General features: G+C 38.9%; 1 pseudogene across 1 annotated transcript; it reads right to left on the bottom strand.

The window, feature by feature from the left end:
- Window positions 1-2,484: 2,484 nt before the first annotated feature.
- On the bottom strand, window positions 2,485-4,241 carry LOC308642321 (mortality factor 4-like protein 1; annotated as a pseudogene). The gene has a single exon. The product of its transcript is annotated as a mortality factor 4-like protein 1 (transcript).
- Window positions 4,242-20,654: the final 16,413 nt, after the last annotated feature.

Genomic DNA, 20,654 nt, shown 5'->3' on the forward strand with positions numbered 1-20,654 from the left:
GGGGGCTGGGATTGTGGCTCAGTGGTACAGCGCTTGCCTAGCTCGTGTGAGGTGCTGGGTTCAATCCTCAGCACCACACAAAAATAAATAAATAAAGATAAATAATTAAAAAATAGTTTTATCTTTATAGGTTTCTGGTGTAGGTTTTGCTTTCTTTGGTAAATTTTGTCTCCCTAGTAGGGCATTCTCCTGAATGGAGAACCATGAATAGGAAGATAGAACATATTGTTCCTAGGTACACAGGGAACTTTTAGGCACATTTGAACCTCCCTGATTTAAAATTAACTGGGTTTTACTCTGAAGTATTGACACACTAGAAGCCTAGTCCTTGGGATGTGGCTCAGGGATACAAGCAATTGCCTAGCACATGCAGGGCCCTGAGATCTCCAGTAGCACCAGACATAAAAAAACAAAAACAAGGGCTGGGGCTGCAGCTCAGTGGTAAAGCACATGCCTAGCATGCGTGAAGCACTGGGTTTGATCCTCAGCACCAGAAAATAAATATATAAAATAAAGGTATTGTGTCTATCTATAACTAAAAACAAACAAAAAACAAAATCTCTAGCCCTCTTCAGGTAGGTTGTTAAATTTCTTTCAAAAACAGTTTTCTATTTTAGGACTAGAAGGCAAATATATTTGTTTATATAGGTGGTAGGAAGGTACAGCTATTGCCCATGTTTTGTTTTTTGTTTTTTGTACTGGAGATTGAACCCAGGGGCACTTTACCACTAAGCCATATCCCTGACCCTTTTGTTTTTTATTTTGATACAGGGTCTCACTAAGTTGCTTAGGGCCTTGCTAATTTGCTGAGGCTGGCCTTGAATTTATGTCTCCCAAGCCACTGGGATTGAAGGCATGCACCACCACACCTGGCTGTTGCTCATGTTGTTTTATGGACAGTTTTAAAATTAATTACTCTAATTATTGCCCCGCATCCCACACTGCTCTCCATTCCTGCTGATTCCAGCTTGGAGCCACTCTTAAGTGTTACCAAGAAGAATGTATTTCTATGGAAGCATCCCTTACTCTGCTTTATAATCTATTTGCATGCCAAAATCATCTCGGGTCTGCTGATAGGTCTTCATTCTGTGTCCCAAATGTTAGGTATTTATTTTCCATTTGTATTTCTTTACAGTCATTTTATTTAACTTGAATGGGAAGTCTTCACATCCTTCTTCAACTAGATGCCTTGAAGTGAACTCACTACCCCAGAAAACATCCCATGCTTCCTGAAGGAAAGATCCTTATGAAGGACCTCACAAATGCAGGGCCTTTGCAGCAGTTACTAGCTGACAGCCTGAGCAGAGACCCACATCCTCTGAAGACACCTACACAGATCCCTCTCCAAGCCTACTCTGATCTTACTAGTTGTTTTCTAGGCCTGCTGTTTGGCCCCCATCCCGGGGCTTCCTTCCTCTACAGCCATGCTTCCTGGCTTTCTTAGCTGCTTCCTTCTTGGTTTATACTTCTGTCTTATCTTCTGTTTAGCTTGAGTAGAGATTGATCCTCAGCACCAGAAAATAAATATATAAAATAAAGGTATTGTGTCTATTGGATACTTTACCACTGAGTTATATCCCCAAGTCTTTTCCTTTTTTATTTTAATACAGGTCTCACTAAGTTGCTTAGGGCCTCACTAAGTTGCTTACGCTGTCCTCGAACTTGTGATTGTCCTGCCTTAGCCTTCTAAATTGCTGGGATTACAGGCATATACCACCACACCTGGCTTGAGTATACATTCTTGAAGTTTGCTGAGAAAGGATATTTGATGAGTAAATTTTTTTTGTCTTTGTCAAAACCTACTTGACCTCTCCTATTCTCCATGCAGCACTTTTCTAAGAAAATAGAATTTGAAAATCATCAGTTTAAATAAGGTGTTCTGTTAGTTCAAGTGAGTCTTTATTAAAGTGATCATGAGTAAAATTGATTATGAGAAAATAAAAATATATGGATATTTATTTACACTTCAATTTCACTGATAGTTTCAATGGATTTAGACTTAAAAGTTGCAAATAATTTCCTGGAAGACTTTTGTAAGCATTAATAGGTATCTTCTGCTCTTTGCTGTTGAGGTGGTCAAATGTTATTCTGATTCCTGATCTTTGTGTATGACCTTTTTTCCTCCCTGGAAACCTTTAGGATCTCCCTTTTAGTTTCATAATTTCTTTACATGTTAATCTGCCATGTTAAACAGTATTTGCCTTATGTTTTAATTCTGTCTCCCCAAGGAAACAACAAGTATAGCAGAAAGAACATTGATGATGAAGAGTTATGTCTGTTGAATAGATGTGATTACTGAATAAAATGATACATGTAAAGCAACTGGCACATATTGATATTGAAGCCTTCCCCACAATGGGTTCTAAACTTGAGGGCCATTTCTTTCTTTCTTTTTTTTTTTTGAAATTTAAAGAAAAATTTATTGAAGTTTTGAAAAACAATTCCTAAAAGATTTGACTTTTCCAGAAAACTGAAGCTACACAATGCATTGCATCTATCATGTTAAAATGTGCATAAGACACAAATACAAAAACCATGAAACAAGCCACCATTCTTCAACAATTTGAGCAAAGATATAATGCCTAAGGAACAACATGGATGACTTGCGAAGGATGGGCTCTTTACTTTTAAGCACCATTAAAAAAAAAAAGGAGCACAAATGGATGAGTGTGTTCAGTTATATACACTGAATTGAAACTTTGGCACTAGGAATCAGAGCATTTTATCATACAGCATTAACACATATTATAAAAGTGCGTAGTGTCAAAGGAATAGAACCACCAGCATTCAAAAGCAGCTTTGTCAACTAGGCAAACACTCTACAGCATGTCTCTCTGTTGTCTATCATTGAATACACTAGTAGCAACTTTGAAATGAAATTAAAAGAAAGAAAGGAAGAAAGGAGCAGTAACCCCTTTTATTTTCTCTGTTTAAATTCAAACAGAAAACAAACATCAATTTTGTTATACACTAACATCTTCAAAGTACATCATTTGTACAAGAGAAGGACTAAGAACAAAAATGTGTTTTACAGAGATCCAAACACAAATGAATGAAGTACACCTCCTCACACTGCTTTCCGATGGTATTCAGGAAGGTCGACTTCATAATCGCTGGCACTAAAAAAAGTTGCAGAATTCTTTGCCAGGTACTTGAGGAAATCATGAAGATAATTCAGTAATAAAGCAAGGCTCTTCTTATCTAGAGGTATATAGGCCAACATTGCTCCAATTCCTACAAATAATCTCAGTAGATGTGGCGCTCCATACACCTGGGACATGGGTGCATCAGGATGATCTGCAAGGATTTCGGCATACTGTTGTCTCTCAGATTTGTAGAGCAGTTGAGTGCCCAGCATTACATTGAAGTATTCTTTTATTCCTGCCACAACTTCATTAACAGCTACTCCTTATTATCTGTGTTTCCTCGAGATTTCTTGTAATTTGCATAATCCTCCAGAATAGAATCCACATTCTATAAAATGAATTCTATAAAAGAGCTGTTTTTGTCTGGTAATTAAGTCCCAGTCATCAACAAGCCATGGTTTTAGCTCTTCAGGAATCTTTAACTTCAACTCTGTTCATAAATGTTTCTTCATTTTCAACAGTAGGATCTACCCGGGCCCTTTTCTTCCGAGGAGGCTGAGGTGTCTCACTGGTACTGCCACCATCTCCATTTCCAGGTGTTTTCTGTCTGTTCTTTTTGGTTTTCACTTCAACATTTTTCTGTTGCAGCCCCTCTCATCTTCCCCTCTGCATACTGATCCTGATTGGCTTTTTGGAGTTCTCGCTGTTTCTGCAGATTGGTATCCACGTACTTGAGCACTCTGCTCTCTGGAACCCATTTATCCCAACTAGAGGTCAGGAGGGGGTGGTGTACTGAGGGCGCTCCTTCAGGAACAGGAAAAAGGGCTACAATATCCTCATGTGTCTTCAAAGTTTTTTCAGAGCGCCTGGGCCTCACAGCACTTTTTTTTATTCCAACCACTCTAATGTATAAAGTATTTCACTTGTTTGTCCTTTATGGCAACCTTAACGCACTTTGCTTCATAAAGGAGAGGCCCATGAAAGCACAGCACTCGCTCACCCTCCTGGAATTTCTGCTTCGGGTCTTGCTTGGGCGCTATTTATAAGCGATTCGCAGCCTCCTCCTTCTCCCACCACCCGCGACTACCGCCCCCTACTCTCTACCCCACCCAGCTTCGTGTCAGACGCGCTGTCAGGTACAGCCAGCTCTATATCCTCGGCTACAACCATTTCTTATACACCTTTATAATTCTCACTACATCCAGCACATGCTGAGCACATAATAGATTCTCAATAAATATGACTCGATAACTTCATGAGTCATAAACCTGTCTTTGCCATTATATTTCTGTGGAACTTCATGATACTTTATTCTTTCTCAATTGACATGTCAAAAGGGGAAAATCCTTCTTAACTTGCTTATTGCTTATGGATGTAGTGAGGCTGTAATTAATGGTGTGTAAATATTGTGAAAGTTAAAATCCTTCAAAAGCCCTGTCAGGGGAGACGCACAGAGGCGAGGACTTGGCGGTGTTCGCGACAGGCCCGCAGGCGCACCTGGTGCACGGAGTGCAGGAGCAGAACTACTCTGCGCATATCATGGCCTTCGCCGCCTGCCTGGAGCCTGCCTTGAGCCCTACCCGGACTCCACCAGACCCACGGGTGCCTTTGTTGGCCTCAGACTCCAACACTGGGGTGCCAAAGACTCAGGCATGTCCTGGAACCAGGTGACCCTGCATCTCGCTGAGCCACCTCCACACCCAAGCAAACTGCAGATGGGGCCTGCCATGTCACTGCATACAGGGGCAGTCCTCTGTAACCAGCAGCTACATGCTCACCCCTCCCCAGAGCCAACTTTAGGCTGGAGGGGTGGGACAGGCCACCAGAGTGGCCCTGGACCCTTTGCCTGGACATCTGGAAGCTGAGTATAGATCTCTGAACTAAGATTTTTCTGCCCTCCTGGGGCCTCCATTCCCCTGGGAGAGACAAAGCAATAAACGGTTATACAACAACAACCAAAAAAAAAAAAAAAAAAAAAAAAATCCTTCTATAGATGTCAAATACTGCTACTGCCTTTCAGAAGGTATACAAATAGCTGGAACGTTTTTAGGCAGATGGGACACATCCTGTGTTGGAGCCTAGGCCAAAATACCTAGCTAATTGGCTAATGTTACATGTTCCTAATATTGTCAAAAGCATATGTGCCTATATCACCTTTTCTGAATTCTTGACTATGATTGTCTTTTTCATTAAGAAGCTGGGAAGCTGGGCATAGTGGTGCATACCTGTAATCCCAGGGACCGAGGATTACAGTGATCTCAGCAATTTAGCTAGACCTTGCCTCAAAAAATAAAAAAAGGTTAGGGATGTAGTTCAGTGGTAGAGCTTTTCTGGGTTCAATCCAGGGTACCTTAAAAAAAAGCCAGAAAATGGAACTTTGTTCAACTGCTGAAAGTTATACATTCAGTGGCATAAAAAGAAGGATAGTGGATAATTGGTACGGGTTCCAAAGCTGAATGAACTGTCCTAATTTTCTGAAACCATTTATACTAAATCTCAAAGGATTTTGAAAAGAACTGTGCTGTTTCTCATAATAAATGTAGAAGAAAAGGCAGTTTATAATTCAGATATTGATGAGAAGTATACAGAAAGAAAAGGTATTTTTAAAATGTTCGGTTTAGCAACAGAATAAAAATGAAAACAGAAAGTCATGAAATTAAGTGTAGGTATCACTGGAACTGCTCAGTAATGCAAAGAAGTTAAGTGAAGAAATCAATTGTTCTCTATCCAGAAAGAACAAAGGCAACCTATATCAGATAGCATGGACATAAATTATTAATAGTCTTTAATTTAAACTTCTGTTACTGAAGCTGATTTTCATATTTTATAGTGCTTTTATAATTTTATTTCTCAACAGAAGAACCCCCTATTTTTCCAATTGAAATCTTATCAAACAGATAAATGTTAAGCTACTCTTTTTGAAATAGGAACTTTAAATGAGGCTAGAACAAAACCCACTTGACCTCTCCTATTCTCCATGCAGCACTCTTCTAAGAAAATAGAATTTGAAAATCATCAGTTTAAATAAGGCGTTCTATTAGTTCAGTGAGTCTTTATTAAAGTGATCATGAGTAAAATTGATTATGAGAAAATAAAAATATTTTTTAATTTCTAAAGTAGGGTGTTTTGGTACTACTAATCAAAGTGTAATATCTTTTAAAAATATTTTAGTTTTTATTTGTAATTGGACACAATACCTTTATTTTATTTATTTTATTTTTATGTGGTGCTGAGGATTGAACCCAGGGCCTTGAATGGGCTAGGCGAGTGCTCTACCGCTGAGCCACAACCCCAGCCCAAAGTGTAATATCTTATTAAACAAATTTTCACTGTTCTCCACAACGGAAGTATAAACTAGAATCCTTTGTAAATTGGTTCTGTTCTTTTCTGCTTCAGACCTTACACTGTAGAGTCCTAAAACTTGAGACTTTCAAACAACTAAATTACAAGTTGGAAATCTAGCTATTCCTGTGGAAGTCTATTTGTAAACAGAGTGAAAGTTGGGAACACTTATAATCCCAGCAATTCATGATGTTGAGGCAGGAGATTGCAAGTTCAATGCCATCTTGGGCAACTTTGTGAAATGCTGTCTCAAAATAAAAAATAAAAAGGTTTGCAGATGTGTGAGGCTCTATATTCAATCCTCAGTACCACCACCACCAAAGAAAAAAAAAGCAGAGGAAAAAAGTCTTTAACTTACCCAGATCACAAAGAGATTCATGAGATGGTCGATATGTGTTCGTTTAAAGATGGATTTCCCACTGTTCTGCATTAATTTGGTGTCTGGCCCTAAGTAAAACAGAGAGATATCAGACTCAGAGTCTTGAAATTGGATTGAAATATAACTCTATGATTACCTATTCTAACCTCTTATGCAATTCCAGGAGGCAAAGCTCTGAAGAAAAGATCACAGATGGTACGAGTAACTCAAAAGGGAACATTTGTTTCTGAGGATAGTCCAGACTACTTCTGTGAAGTGCATTCATGCTGACTCCTCTCTTTTTAGCACCTCAGACAGTTCTGACATATTTTTTGAGACGAGTTAATTCAGAATAGGAATTCTTAAGCTTCTCTCTTATTACCACCTGGAAAGAATTTCCTGATACAAAGATCTCTGCCTTCTTTTTAGTAACCCCACTGCTGGGCCAGGATATACTTAAAGCTTCTAACTGGGAATGGAATAAAGGAAGAGGCAATGGCAGTGATTTTACTTGAAGTATGAGCTGGAGGCTAAGCTTCTGTGGGGTTGAGAGATGAGAACCTGTTTCTTCATGGAAGGGCAGATAGTAAGTAGAAGTAAGGAGTGATTAATAGCCATTGAGTCTAGAGCTACAAATTATTAATTAGAGATATGGCTTCTGAGAAAGTATAAGAGGATAGAAGACACTAGGTAGCAATTTCTCTAGCCTTTTACCATCTGATCATTATTTTTACATGTGCTCTACAGAGGGAATTTCACCCATGTTTCCCCACAGGAGAACTGTAACTACTGTGGTATGTGGGCAACACTGGGAGTGTACAACATAAAATGTGCCATTCTTTCCTCTGAAGCATTCCTTGAAGGGTTTGAAGTAATGCAAAATTTGGTTCAGAGCCTGGAAGTGACAGGGACCATATCTTCCATAGTCCTTAGAAAGACTGGGCCCACTCACCTCGGTTTCAAAAAGAAGGTGAAGATCATGGTAGAACTTGGCATCATGCAGCAGGAACAGAAACTAAACTCTTTACTGAGTACCTCAGGATGCCCTTGGTAGCATTGGTTCTTTGTGTGGAGCTTCCCAAAGCTGCTCATGACCATGTAACCAACCAAGAATCGGAGGGAAACCTTAACTAAGTTGTGAGAGTAAGCAACCTAATGGCTATTGCTTTGGGTAAGATAAAGAATTTTGGCTGAAAAATTGTCACGATGGCAAAAGGTGCAGCTTATGCAGTCAAGGGGGAGAAATAAAAAATGTCCACACACTTCTCCCTTTGTCAATGCTTTATTCTCTCAAATCACTCAATACAATTTCACTCTATAGGTTCTTAATCAAGGAAATGACAATCCTTAATGCTAGACACTGCAATAGACATAATCAATTCACAGCAAATAACTCTATATTAATTCTAACCACTGCAAACACACTTAATCATGACAGGCTCATGACAGACATTCCCTCTGCGTGCTAAGCTCAAGGGTCAGGTCATAAGTCTAAAGCCTTAGGCTCTAAGTCCAGCAGATGCACACTCACTCAGACCATGGTGATCAGATCAGGAACCAAGGCAGGCTTCTCCTGGGGTGGAGCTGAGGCTGGCTGAGGAGGTGGTCATAGGGAAAAGTCCTTTTCTCACCAGAGTCAAGAGACTGCTGTAGAGTTTGAGAGCAGGGAGAGCAATGCAGAAGGGATCAGGCAGATGAGAAGAGTTGGGATGTCAGTCCAGGTCTTCATCAGGCTCTCAGGCTTGTGTGTATCAGTGTTGGCTGGCTGAATGTCTGTTCATCTGCTCCATCATTATACTAAATTTTGGGGCTTCTGACCACCCTTTCAATCCCTATCAGCTGCTATCATTCATCCTCAGGTTAAAGCATCTGGTCTAGTGGTCTCCACCCTGATTTTCTTGCCTTTCTCCCTTATCACGGTGAGGACAACATGCCAGAGACTTCACTCTGAGTTTGTCAGGGTGGGGAGAAGTGACTTGTATGTGTCTGAGGGCCATACTGGAGGGCTCCATGAGGCATGGCTGGTCAGACTGCAGGTTTCAATCTGGAGTTTTAAAATGAAGTTGCTTAGGCTTGGGCCTAAGGCCATCCTTACAGTCCACCCCCTTGATTCACAGTGTTCACGCTCAGGGGGTGCCCTAAGTGTACGCTGCAAATCAATACAGAGGCATCGCCTATTCCACCCGCCAAAGGCCGGACTCCACATATGTCCAAAAGTCACTTCTCATTATGGATTGTTGTATCATTCCATAACCACCAATAGTGACCATGGTCCAATTACATCTGGTTAATATCAAAGTGGTAGCAATGTACCCAGGGATTATAATTACAATATAATCATAATCAGGAGGTTCAATAGGGTTGAGACATTTGTAAATCTGTCTTGCATATAAGTCCCAATGAACCATTTCTTTTACATTTTCCAGTTGATCCAAATAGTCATTACAAGGTAATCAAATGATCCTGTACAAATTGAAACCAGATATTGGCTAAAATAAAAGAATGTGGGTTGTCACACTGGCTTTACAAACATAGGTTATTACAATACCAGTTTCCATCTGCTTGTGTTCCAGATAGGTGTTGACACAGACAAGAGCATCCAATAGTGTTCTTTTAAGCAGGAAGTTCCAAGTAATCTGCAACATATTCATATGATCTTAAATTTTTTTTCCCTCTGGTTTTAATTTCTGTATTCCACTTAGCATGTATCCTGAAGTTTTTAAGGCTATCATGAATATGAGTATAAGCAGTGCTTAGTGGCCACTTTCTTTTAAGTAATGGAATTTGGCAATTTGGAATGTGCCAGCACAAGGTGTCAAACTTGAGGAGCCTATAGAATGAACTTGTTACCAGTAATGGTAGTGCTCTCTGACATATTTTATGTTGGTTTGGTAGCTGCAAATGTCATTCCAGTACCTGTATATGTGTCCACTAATGTGGCAACATACTTATTATGGAAATCCTTAAGGGGTTCTATGAAGTCAATTTGTTTTCTGTAGATAAAATCTTTATATTCTAGATCTGGTTGGGGAATTTTATGTAGATTAAATCTCAGTTTCATTTTGGGGCATGTAGTACATCTGCATACAGAAGTGTTTAACATTTTTTATTCTAATTTGTTTCATATATATATATATATATATATATATATATATATAAATCAGCAGAATGCATTATAATTCATGTTATAAATATAGAGCACAATGTTTTATCTTTCTGCTTGCATACAAAGTATATTCACACCATTCGTGTCTTCTTCATACTTAGGGTAGTGATATCCATCTCATTCCAGCAGTTTTGATAGCAATCCATTTTACATCTAAGTTCTATTTTTGGAACCAGTCATATAATGCATGTACTTCTATATAACCTAATTGTTCATGTAACTTTATAATATCATGTTCAGCAATGTCTATTATTGTGTTTTCAGGTTTGATATTTTTCCATGTTCCCTTAAATTTAAGTTTACAAGGATCTTTAGTAGGTTTTAGTTCCCAATTCCTTTCTAGCTTGATTGTAGCTGTTTTTGATAATTTATCTACTGTGTTATTAAGTGTACTGGTGTCTGAGTCCCTGTTCGTATGTGCATCTACATGTATAACTTTTATGTTAATTTTTGTACTGGCTTCATGTAGTTCTTTCCATATATCTCTTGACCACAATGGTTTTCCACTGATATAGAAGTCTGAAGAAGCAACACACCATGAATCTGTATAAATATATATTTCCTTACATTTTTTTTTAACAAGGCCTCTCTAATGAGTAATGCAACTGCTATTAGTTCTGCATGTTGTGCTGACATGTGCTCCCCTTGCTCTGTCAAGATTTTGCCTGTCTTATGGTTATATGCTGCTGCTTCCACTTAATAACTCCTTTCATTACTGTACTTTATCCATCTATAAACCATGCATTTTGTATATTTTCATTGTATTCAGGTCTCCATGTGCCTATATTTTTCAATGTGGATTGTATTGGAAAAACAGGTACTAGTGCAAATGGTGGCTTTGCTACTTCTTCTGGATTTATTAAATATGCCTACTTTGGGATCCTCCTCTTATAAAAATTATTGTAGGTACCATCGCCACATCAGGACTTTCTTCTCCCATATAATATTTTGTGTCTCTTTGGGGGTGCATCTACACCAGTCTTTAAGTGAAATTGGAATTCTTAATATAATGTGATCATTGGTCATAGTTTTAGCTTGTTTCAGTGCCTCAAAGGCAACCCATGCTAATTTTTCAAATAATGAATACTTATTGGATGCATATGGGAATGTTTTACAAAAGAATCCTATTGGTTGGGACTTAGTTTTGTTATTATAGAGTCCCCATATACCATAGTCTGGTGTAAAAATGATGTCCACAATAATAAGTTCCTTGGATGTTATGCAGTTTTCTAGATTCTGTTATATACTGTTTCAATACATCTAAAGCTTTTTGGTGATGTGATTCCCAGATAAAGTCTTATGATTTCCTTGTTATTGCATATATTGGTTGTAAAATGAGATTTAAGAATAGTATATGGTTGCACCTATATCCTAATATTCCTATCAATTATTGTGCTTCTTTCTTATTGGTTGGAGGTTGTAGTCCCAATATTCTATCTATAATTTGATCTGGGACTTGCCTTCCTTCTGCTGTGATCAAAACCCCTAAAAATTTTACTGTTTGATCTGGTCCCTGTACTTTTTCTCTGTTGATTGTCCATCCTTTTGCTATCACGTATTACTTCCTCTGACATTTCATGCAAATCTTGTTATCATATCCTGCTATTAGTATATCATCTACATATGTATATACTGAGACATCCTTAATTTTAAGATCCTTAAGGGATTCTGATAGTGCAATATGAGCTGTTAGTGGGCTATTTTTATAGCCTTGTGGTAATCTTTTGAATATTTTGTGATATTGCACAGAATTCCATGTAAATGTGGTCATCTCCCTGGATTCTTCTGCTATAGGGATGGCAAATAACATATCTGAGAAGTCTATAGTTACAAAAAACTTAAAATTGTTGGAGTGTATATGTTGTAATATTGTGGTAATGCCTGGCAGATCTCCCGGCATCTGTGGTGTCAGTGCATTGACTGCTCTATAATCTACTGTAAATCTCCATTTACCATTAGGTTTTAAAACAGACCAAATTGGGCTATTTTAGTCAAATAAGATAGTTCTTTCTATGATGTCTTCCCTCAACAATTCTTCAATTTTATTGGTTATTTCAGTGTGTCCTCCTTTTTTTGGGTATTGTTTTGTAAAGCTATATTTAATTTTAGGGAGTACTATGGGGTCCATCCGTAATGAAGCTAGATGTGCCTGAGACTTAGTCATAATATTTTAAAACTTTTTGTAAGTTATCCATGATGGGAAAATTCTGGGTATAAGATCCATCGCTAGAACCTTAAAAGGTATTTCATCTAAAAGTATCTTGGTTTTAAAGACTTCTCTGTCCTATAAAGGGATAGTTACATTTTTCCATTTTGTATTAATTTCTATATTCTCTACTCCTATTAAATGATACCCCCCAAATAGTTACTTGGCTTCCTATATCTATTAGGAATTTATGTGTTTCTATTTTTCCTGTTTTTTTTTTTTCTGTGAGTATTAAGGGTAAATCTATATATATTCTATTATCCCCAGGCTGTTCTAATATAAAAAATACTGTCTTGACTCCTGAGTTTCCCTGCTGTTGAATGTCATGTTCCTGTTGTAAATTGGTGTATTTGTGTGTCTGAAGTTGCTGTTGTGTTTGGGGAAGTTGTTGTTTTGTGTCCTTTGTCTGTTGTTTGATGTGGGTCATCTGTTCGAAGGGAATCTGTCTCCTGACTGGGATTTCTGTCCTTGTCCTCTAAATGGTGTACTGCTCCTGGGCCTCCTGGGTATGGAACTCCTCCCTCATAGGGCCCTTTGTCTGGGAGGCTCCGTATTTACCCAAGGCTGCCTTTGCTCTCTGTTATAAGAAATCTAATTTTGTTTTGTGAGGACTGAGCTGGAAAACTGAACTGGTGTGGTGAGGGCTGAGCTGGAAAACTGAACTGGTATGGTGAGGGCTGAGTTGGGAAAGAAAAAGATCTGACACCATCCAGCTCATTGGCTTCTTTAAAAGAAGTAACTACATCTTGTAATATATGCATGCCTTCGAGTGCTGATGTTAAAGTTAGTCTGAGATGAGGTGGACCACCTCTAATTATTAGTCTTTTCATCTGAGGTAACAGCTCTGCCTGTGATGGTGTGTTACATGTGTGTATATTGTATATCATAAAGTATATTCTTAATTTCCTAGTTAATTTAATAGCCTGTTGGTGTGTAGTCCATTGTATCTGTGATTCAAAACTGCCTACATCCATCACAGAAAATGCCCTCACCCATGCTAATGCTACCCATTCCAGGATAGTGTGTTCCTGCAATCTTTTCTTACTAGTGTCAGCCACTAAAGCCTCATATATAGATTCATTTTCTACTATAGAGGTTATTATATGCATTTCACCTCCATTAACTCTAATTGCGTGGGCTCCATGCTCCAAAAGTCTTAGTAGAGATTCTACATCTTGCTCCCCATCTGGGCAGATTCATTCCTTAACTGATGCAGCTCTATTCTACTAAAAGTTCTCACTTCAACTTCCTCTTCATTATCACTATTTTTGACCCCTTTTTTCTTGGTGTTCTGGTCATTTTTCGTGTAGTTACCGGTAAAACTTCCCGATTATCTGGGTGAGTTTTCTGTCTATCCAGGGCCTTTCTTTTCACCTTTTGTCCTGTCTTCATCTGTCATTAATAGTTTTAACTAGCAATCCCGGGATTTCTTTTGAAGTGGCTCTAGCCATGACTGGCTGAACTACCTTTGGGTGGGATGGAGGATATCAATTCCTTTAGTTACCTTGTTAAATCCTGGCAGTTTCCCTTGCACTGTTCTTTCTAGTTCTCTACAGGGACTAGCAGAACTAAGTTCCTGGTTACTTTCTTTCTTTTTAAAGATGTTATTGAATTTCCTCATTTTGCCAATATGCTGTAGACTAAATTAATAAACTTTTCTCTACAAAACCACACAAAAGATGTATCTGTCTCTATATGCTGTAGTGCTTTTGCAATTTGATTTTCTAGGTGTTTGTGTAAAGCACTTCTCTATCCAGTTCCTGTGTTATTGAATGAATCTGTCTAGAAAGCAGATTGTGTAATTTGCTATATGATGGTATTATTACCAATTTGATATATGTCTTTGCAGAGGTGTAATGTCCTGTTAGGTTTATTGCTATGATTACCAATGTAAGTATTATAACAAGTTTCACTGTGTTTAGAAAAAGCTTCTGAATTTTATATGTGGTTGTCACACAGGCAGGACAAGACATTTCTCCCAGACATTTTGTTTCCTTGACTGCCGACTAAGCCAACTGTCCCTATGGCAAAAGGTGCGGCTTATGCAGACAAGGGGGAGAAATAAAGAATGTCCACACACTTCCGCCTTTGTCAATGCTTTATTCTCTCAAATCACTCAATACAATTTCACTCTATAGGTTCTTAATCAAGGAAATGACAATCCTTAATGCTAGACACTGCAATAGACATAATCAATTCACAGCAAATAACTCTATATTAATTCTAACCACTGCAAACACACTTAATCATGACAGGCTCATGACAGACATTCCCTCTGCGTGCTAAGCTCAAGGGTCAGGTCATAAGTCTAAAGCCTTAGGCTCTAAGTCCAGCAGATGCACACTCACTCAGACCATGGTGATCAGATCAGGAACCAAGGCAGGCTTCTCCTGGGGTGGAGCTGAGGCTGGCTGAGGAGGTGGTCATAGGGAAAAGTCCTTTTCTCACCAGAGTCAAGAGACTGCTGTAGAGTTTGAGAGCAGGGAGAGCAATGCAGAAGGGATCAGGCAGATGAGAAGAGTTGGGATGTCAGTCCAGGTCTTCATCAGGCTCTCAGGCTTGTGTGTATCAGTGTTGGCTGGCTGAATGTCTGTTCATCTGCTCCATCATTATACTAAATTTTGGGGCTTCTGACCACCCTTTCAATCCCTATCAGCTGCTATCATTCATCCTCAGGTTAAAGCATCTGGTCTAGTGGTCTCCACCCTGATTTTCTTGCCTTTCTCCCTTATCACGGTGAGGACAACATGCCAGAGACTTCACTCTGAGTTTGTCAGGGTGGGGAGAAGTGACTTGTTTGTGTCTGAGGGCCATACTGGAGGGCTCCATGAGGCATGGCTGGTCAGACTGCAGGTTTCAATCTGGAGTTTTAAAATGGAGTTGCTTAGGCTTGGGCCTAAGGCCATCCTCACAAAAATGAATATTTTGTTAGTGAAAACTGTACTTTTAGTACAGTAAGGAAAATAAGTCTATTTTACATCTTTTGAGTTTGGGAACTAGCTTCTAAGCTACCATTTCAGGTAAAAAACCAAGGAAAGACATTCCACCAGGGCCTCCCTGGACTCTAAGCTAAATATATATATATTTATTTATGGGAGGCCACCCCTCAGCTATTATAGATAGCATCTTAACTCAGCCTTGATCCAAGAAGGTTTTGATCTGGCATTGTCCTGGGGCTCCTCCCACTCTGCCTGATGCAGGTGATCACTGCCTTCCCTTGGCTAGGAAGTCTGCTTTCTCATAGCTTTCTCCAGACTTTCTCTGCCTGATTTGGTGAAGAATATTCTATGGAAAAGCCTTTTTTGTATCCCCCATATAAAAATAAACCAGACGTAGGGCTGGGGTTGTGGCTCAGCAGTAGAGTGCTCACCTAGCATGTGCAAGGCCCTGGGTTTGATCCTCAGCACCACATAAAAACAAATAAAGGTATTGTGTCCAACTACAACTAAAAAAATAAATAAATTTTAAATAAATAAATAAATAAACAAACCAACTGTGGGCTCATGCTCTCTCTCTTGCTTATAAGGTCTCAAAGAGCTGCCTTGCCCCGCTTTATAAAAAATTACTTCCATGTCGTGTGGTCTTTTCGCTGCTAGCCTTTCCGCTGCCCAGGAGGGACATGGGGGGGGGAGTTTTAAAAAGAAAGTTAAGTAACACAGTTGTCAATTATCGCTGAGGACATATCACAGAGGCTTCCTTTACTTTCCTGAACCATAATATAATCCAAGAACATCTCTTGCTCTAAGTATTATGCACTGTGATTGTAACTGTGGTACCTTCTGATATGAACTTTTCATATTATACTTTTATTTTTCCATAATGAGCACTATCTCTATTATCTCCTCATGAGAGTAGTCCAAATGAATCTCTCCCCTTTCATATGCAAGTTCTCTTCCTTTCTCTATATGTATACCCTTCACTGTATCCACATTTGGTTGAAAAGACTCATGAATGCTCTGTGATCTTGAACACAAAGCCTTTCTCTAACAAAGGTGGAGCTGATATGTTGGAAGCTCACTGCCTGGAAAACATAAGTCACTTTGTTTTCTAAGAAATAAAAAAATTTTACATACACATATCTACCACTCTGTAGCTACCTATTTCTAAACCATAGAGTACTGATATACAGCTGATGTCGTATCCATATCCTAAAAACTAACTATCCACAACAGATTCCAACAGGCTGAGAGTCTGGTTATGGCTTCAGGGAAACGTACCAGTATAAATGACCAGGCCAAAACACCAATCTGTATTCCTGATGATGCAGCCGCGGAGCAGCAGCTTGTCATGGTCCAGGGGGTAGCTTTTCCTCTTATAGGTCAGGATTCCTGTGAATTTATCTAACTTGTTATTGGGAGGATCACACTTCACTTCTCCTGCAGAAAAACAAAGGAGTGAAAGTTCTGGCTCTGTAATATTTAGGTTTTCCTAACAGGATGGAAGGAGACACAACAGAAAAGTAGAAAGAAAACTCATGACATTTTTTTCCTATTCTGTCTCAGCTGCTCCCTATTTCTTACCAGCTCCCTTCAGAAAAGCAAATAAAAGTTTCTGGACATCAAAGAAAAATAATTATGTATGTGACATGGATCATCCAGAGAGGAAAACTCACATAACTTATTATTATCAGTACTGCCAGATCAGTTGATCTCTAAATGTGAAGAAACAAACAAACAAACAAAAATACTTAAAGAAAACCTAGTATTTTTTTCAAAATGGAAATAATTTAACATCTTCCTGATTAGTACATATATCTTTTGTAAGTATTTATGCTATACTTAAAATGATAAGGTAAAATCTATCCATTGTTTAGAGAAAAGTGCTATTAACCTTTTGAAGAATATCTTTTCAAGTTTTTTTCCCTATACATCAAACATTCATGTTTCCACAAATAGGTTCATGTTACATATACTATGCAGTCTTTCATAACATGCATTTTTTCTCCTACTAATATGGCATAACTATTTTTCTATGTCAATAAATATCAACTTGTGGGCTGGGGATGTGGTTTAGTGGTAGAGTACTTGCTGAGCATGCGTAAGGCCCTGGGTTCAATTCCCAGCAATGCAAAATAAACAAACATCAACTTGTATATTGTCTGTAATGAATTGAGTAGAATTCCCTGGATGGATGTGTTGTATTTTATTTAGCCAGTCCTCTCCTGATGAAAGTTTGGGTGGGTAAACCTATTTCCTAACTTACCATCAAAGACAGAAAGCAGCTCCAGATTATCTTCCAGGTCACCGGTACTGGTGATGGCCTGCTTCACTTTTAAGTTGGTTTCACTAAAGTAAAGGACACAGGATCACTAGACTATAGGATATAAACACAGAAGCAGCACAGGACCATTTTTCCTACTTCTTCAAAGGGTTTTGAAAAATAGATGTTGCCAACAGAGTTTGGGCCAAGGGTTTGAGCTGTTGGAGTCCCTTGCACTGTTCCCTACTCTTGTGGGCAGTACTGAGTGAGACAACTTTGCAAGGAAGCAGAGTGCTAGCCCACTCATTCCCCTCTCCCCCCAGCAACATGTCATCACTACTTAAACCAACCCAGGAGATCTAGCTGGCCAGATGATCTAGACAAGTGGAAGAGACATCACCAAGCAACTTGGAAGTGGCACCTGCTCCCTTCAAGAAAAAAGAGTGGATTTTGGTAGGAGCCTGCACAAACCTCTGAGGAAACATACTCCTGACCTCATAAGTATGCATAGGGACCCACAAAGAAGTCCCAATTAACCATTTGCTGACACAGGAATTTACAAAGACAGAAGCAAAAATAGAAGCCACATTTCAAAAAGTTTGTGGAGGGACAATGAGATAGTCACAAGAAAAAGAAAAAGCTGATAAACACAAATCTCCATAAGACAAGCTCTCTACAGATGGCCCCTATTCTCCTAGACTTTAGCTCTTGTACATTAGTGAATTTCTACTGCAAAGACTCACAGAACATGGCATTTTACTGGTAAATAATTACTTCCACATTCATTTTTTTTTCCCCCTGGAAACTTTGGAACTCTCTTCTGAAAATTTATAGTTCTATCTAGGGTATAAAAGGAGCTCAACAAGATAAGCACCAAAAAAAAAAAAAAAATCCAATCAATAAATGGGCCAAGGACCTGAACAGACACTTCTCAGAAGAGGATAAACAATCAATCAACAAATATATGAAAAAATGCTCATCATCTCTAGCAATCAGAGAAATGCAAATTAAAACTACGCTAAGATACCATCTCACTCCAGTAAGAATGGCAGCCATTATGAAGACAAACAACAAGTGCTGGCAAAGATGCGGGGGGGGGGGGGGGGGGGGGGAGGGGAAGGTACACTCATACACTGCTGGTGGGACTGAAAATTGGTGAAGCCAATTTGGAAAGTAGTATGGAGATTCCTTGGAAAGCTGGGAATGGAACCTCCATTTGACCCAGCTATTCCTCTTCTCAGACTATACCCAAAGTACCTAAAAACAGCATACTACAGGGACACAGCTACATCAATGTTTATAGCAGCCCAATTCACAATAGCTACACTGTGGAGCCAACCTAGATGTCCTTCAGTGGGGGAATGGATAAAAAAATGTGGCATTTATACACAATGGAATATTACTCAGCAATTAAAAAAGAATAAGATCATGGCATTTGCAGGGAAATGGATGGCATTAGAGAAGATTGTGCTAAGTGAAGTTAGCCAATCTCTGATATAAGGGGGGTGACTCAAAATGGGGTTGGGAGGGAGAGCAAGGGAGGAAGATTACCTCTAGATAGGGAATAGGGGTGGGAGGACAAGGAAGAAAGAAGGGGAATAGCATGGATGGTGAAAGGAGACCCTCATCATTATACAAAATACATGTATGAAGATGTGAATTTGGGTCAACATACCTTATATACAATCAGAGATATGATAAATTGTGGTATAAAGGTATATTAGAATTGTAATGCAAAAAATAATAATTAGAGAGCTCATGTATAATGGCATAATTTGGAGTGGACATACTTTATATACAGAGTTATGAAAAATGGTGTTGTGAATGGATAATTATGATTGTAATGCATTCCACTATTGTCATGTATGTAAGAAATAAAAAAAGAAATAAACAAATAAAATTTTAAAATATTTAAAAAAGAGAAAATGTATAGTTCTATTAACCTCTTTCCTGCTACTTAGCATTATGAAATACAGCTGTCCCTCAATATCTTCCGGGGATTGATTCCAGGATCCCCCAAAGATACCCAAATCCTCAAGTCCCTTATATGAAATGGTAGAATATTTGCATATAACCTTGCACACACTCCATACTTAAAGTAATCTCTAGATTGCTTATAATTCTTTTTTTTCTTTTTTGGCACTGATGATTGAACCCACAAGCACTTAACCATTGAACTACATCCCCAGTCCTTTCTATTATTTTTATTTTGAGATGGGTCTTACTAAATTGCTTAGGGCCTTGCTAAGTTGCTGAGGCTAACCTGGAACTTGTAATCTTCCTGCCTCAGTCTCCTCAATTGCTGGGATTACAGGAATGTGCCACTATGTCTGGCTAGATTGCTTATAATTCTTAATATAATGTAAATGCTATGTAAATACTTGTTAATTATTTAGCAAAAGAAGACAAAGAAAAAAGTCTGTACATGTTTAGTAAAGATGCAAATTTTTTTCAAATATTTTCCATCTCTGAGTGGTCAAAGCCACTGATACAGATCCTGTGGTTATGGAAGGCTGACTACTGTCAGAGATAATGTTTCCAGTTTAGAAATGGAGAACATGGAGTTTATTTGCCCAGATTCTGTACCCAGTGGGGGCTCAATCATTGCTGCCAAGAGCTTGGGCTTCATTTTAAGGATCCCAAGGATCTAGTTTCCTGTCTTTTCTCATTTGGATATTTCTAGGCTCTCTGGCTGATATACTACCACTTCCACCTTATAATAAGGTCATTTACCTGCATCATGCTCTCTCTGTGAGATGCCACTCAGAGCTGGCTAAATTGTCTTAATGGAATATCAGGGAGGAACACTTACCCATCCAGGTCTGCTGTTTCTATGTATGTCAGACTGTATGACTCACTGCTGGAGAGTAATAGTAGATCTGCCTGTGATTAGAAAAGTCAGAGAAGCTAAGGAAAGCAGGAAGGCAGGCTTTTAACATTACGGTGTGACAAAAGCAGTCCCTCAGGAACAGACATCCCTAAGAATTTTATAGACACCTGGTTTACTTTCTATGTCTGGGACCCATCACTGCTACCATACAGCTCTCTCAAAGCTACTCATACTTTGTCTGTAGCTTTGGGGAAGGATGGACAGGAATACGTTTCTTACTCTAGGAGTTGTTGATCTCTGATGCAAAGTGAGGCAGACGAAGGTCACCAAGAGCAATGGCAGCAAAAGGGATGTAAGGGTCCCAGGATCCCGCTCAAGCCAAAAAAGAAAAAGCCGCAGCCAGAATAGGTACTCACAGGGACAGCCTGGTCATTTTTTAGTTTTATTATATCTCCCACTTGGACATT

Source organism: Spermophilus citellus (genome assembly GCF_964194105.1).
Source record: "Spermophilus citellus genome assembly, chromosome: 2".
Taxonomy (NCBI): Eukaryota; Metazoa; Chordata; class Mammalia; order Rodentia; family Sciuridae; genus Spermophilus; species Spermophilus citellus.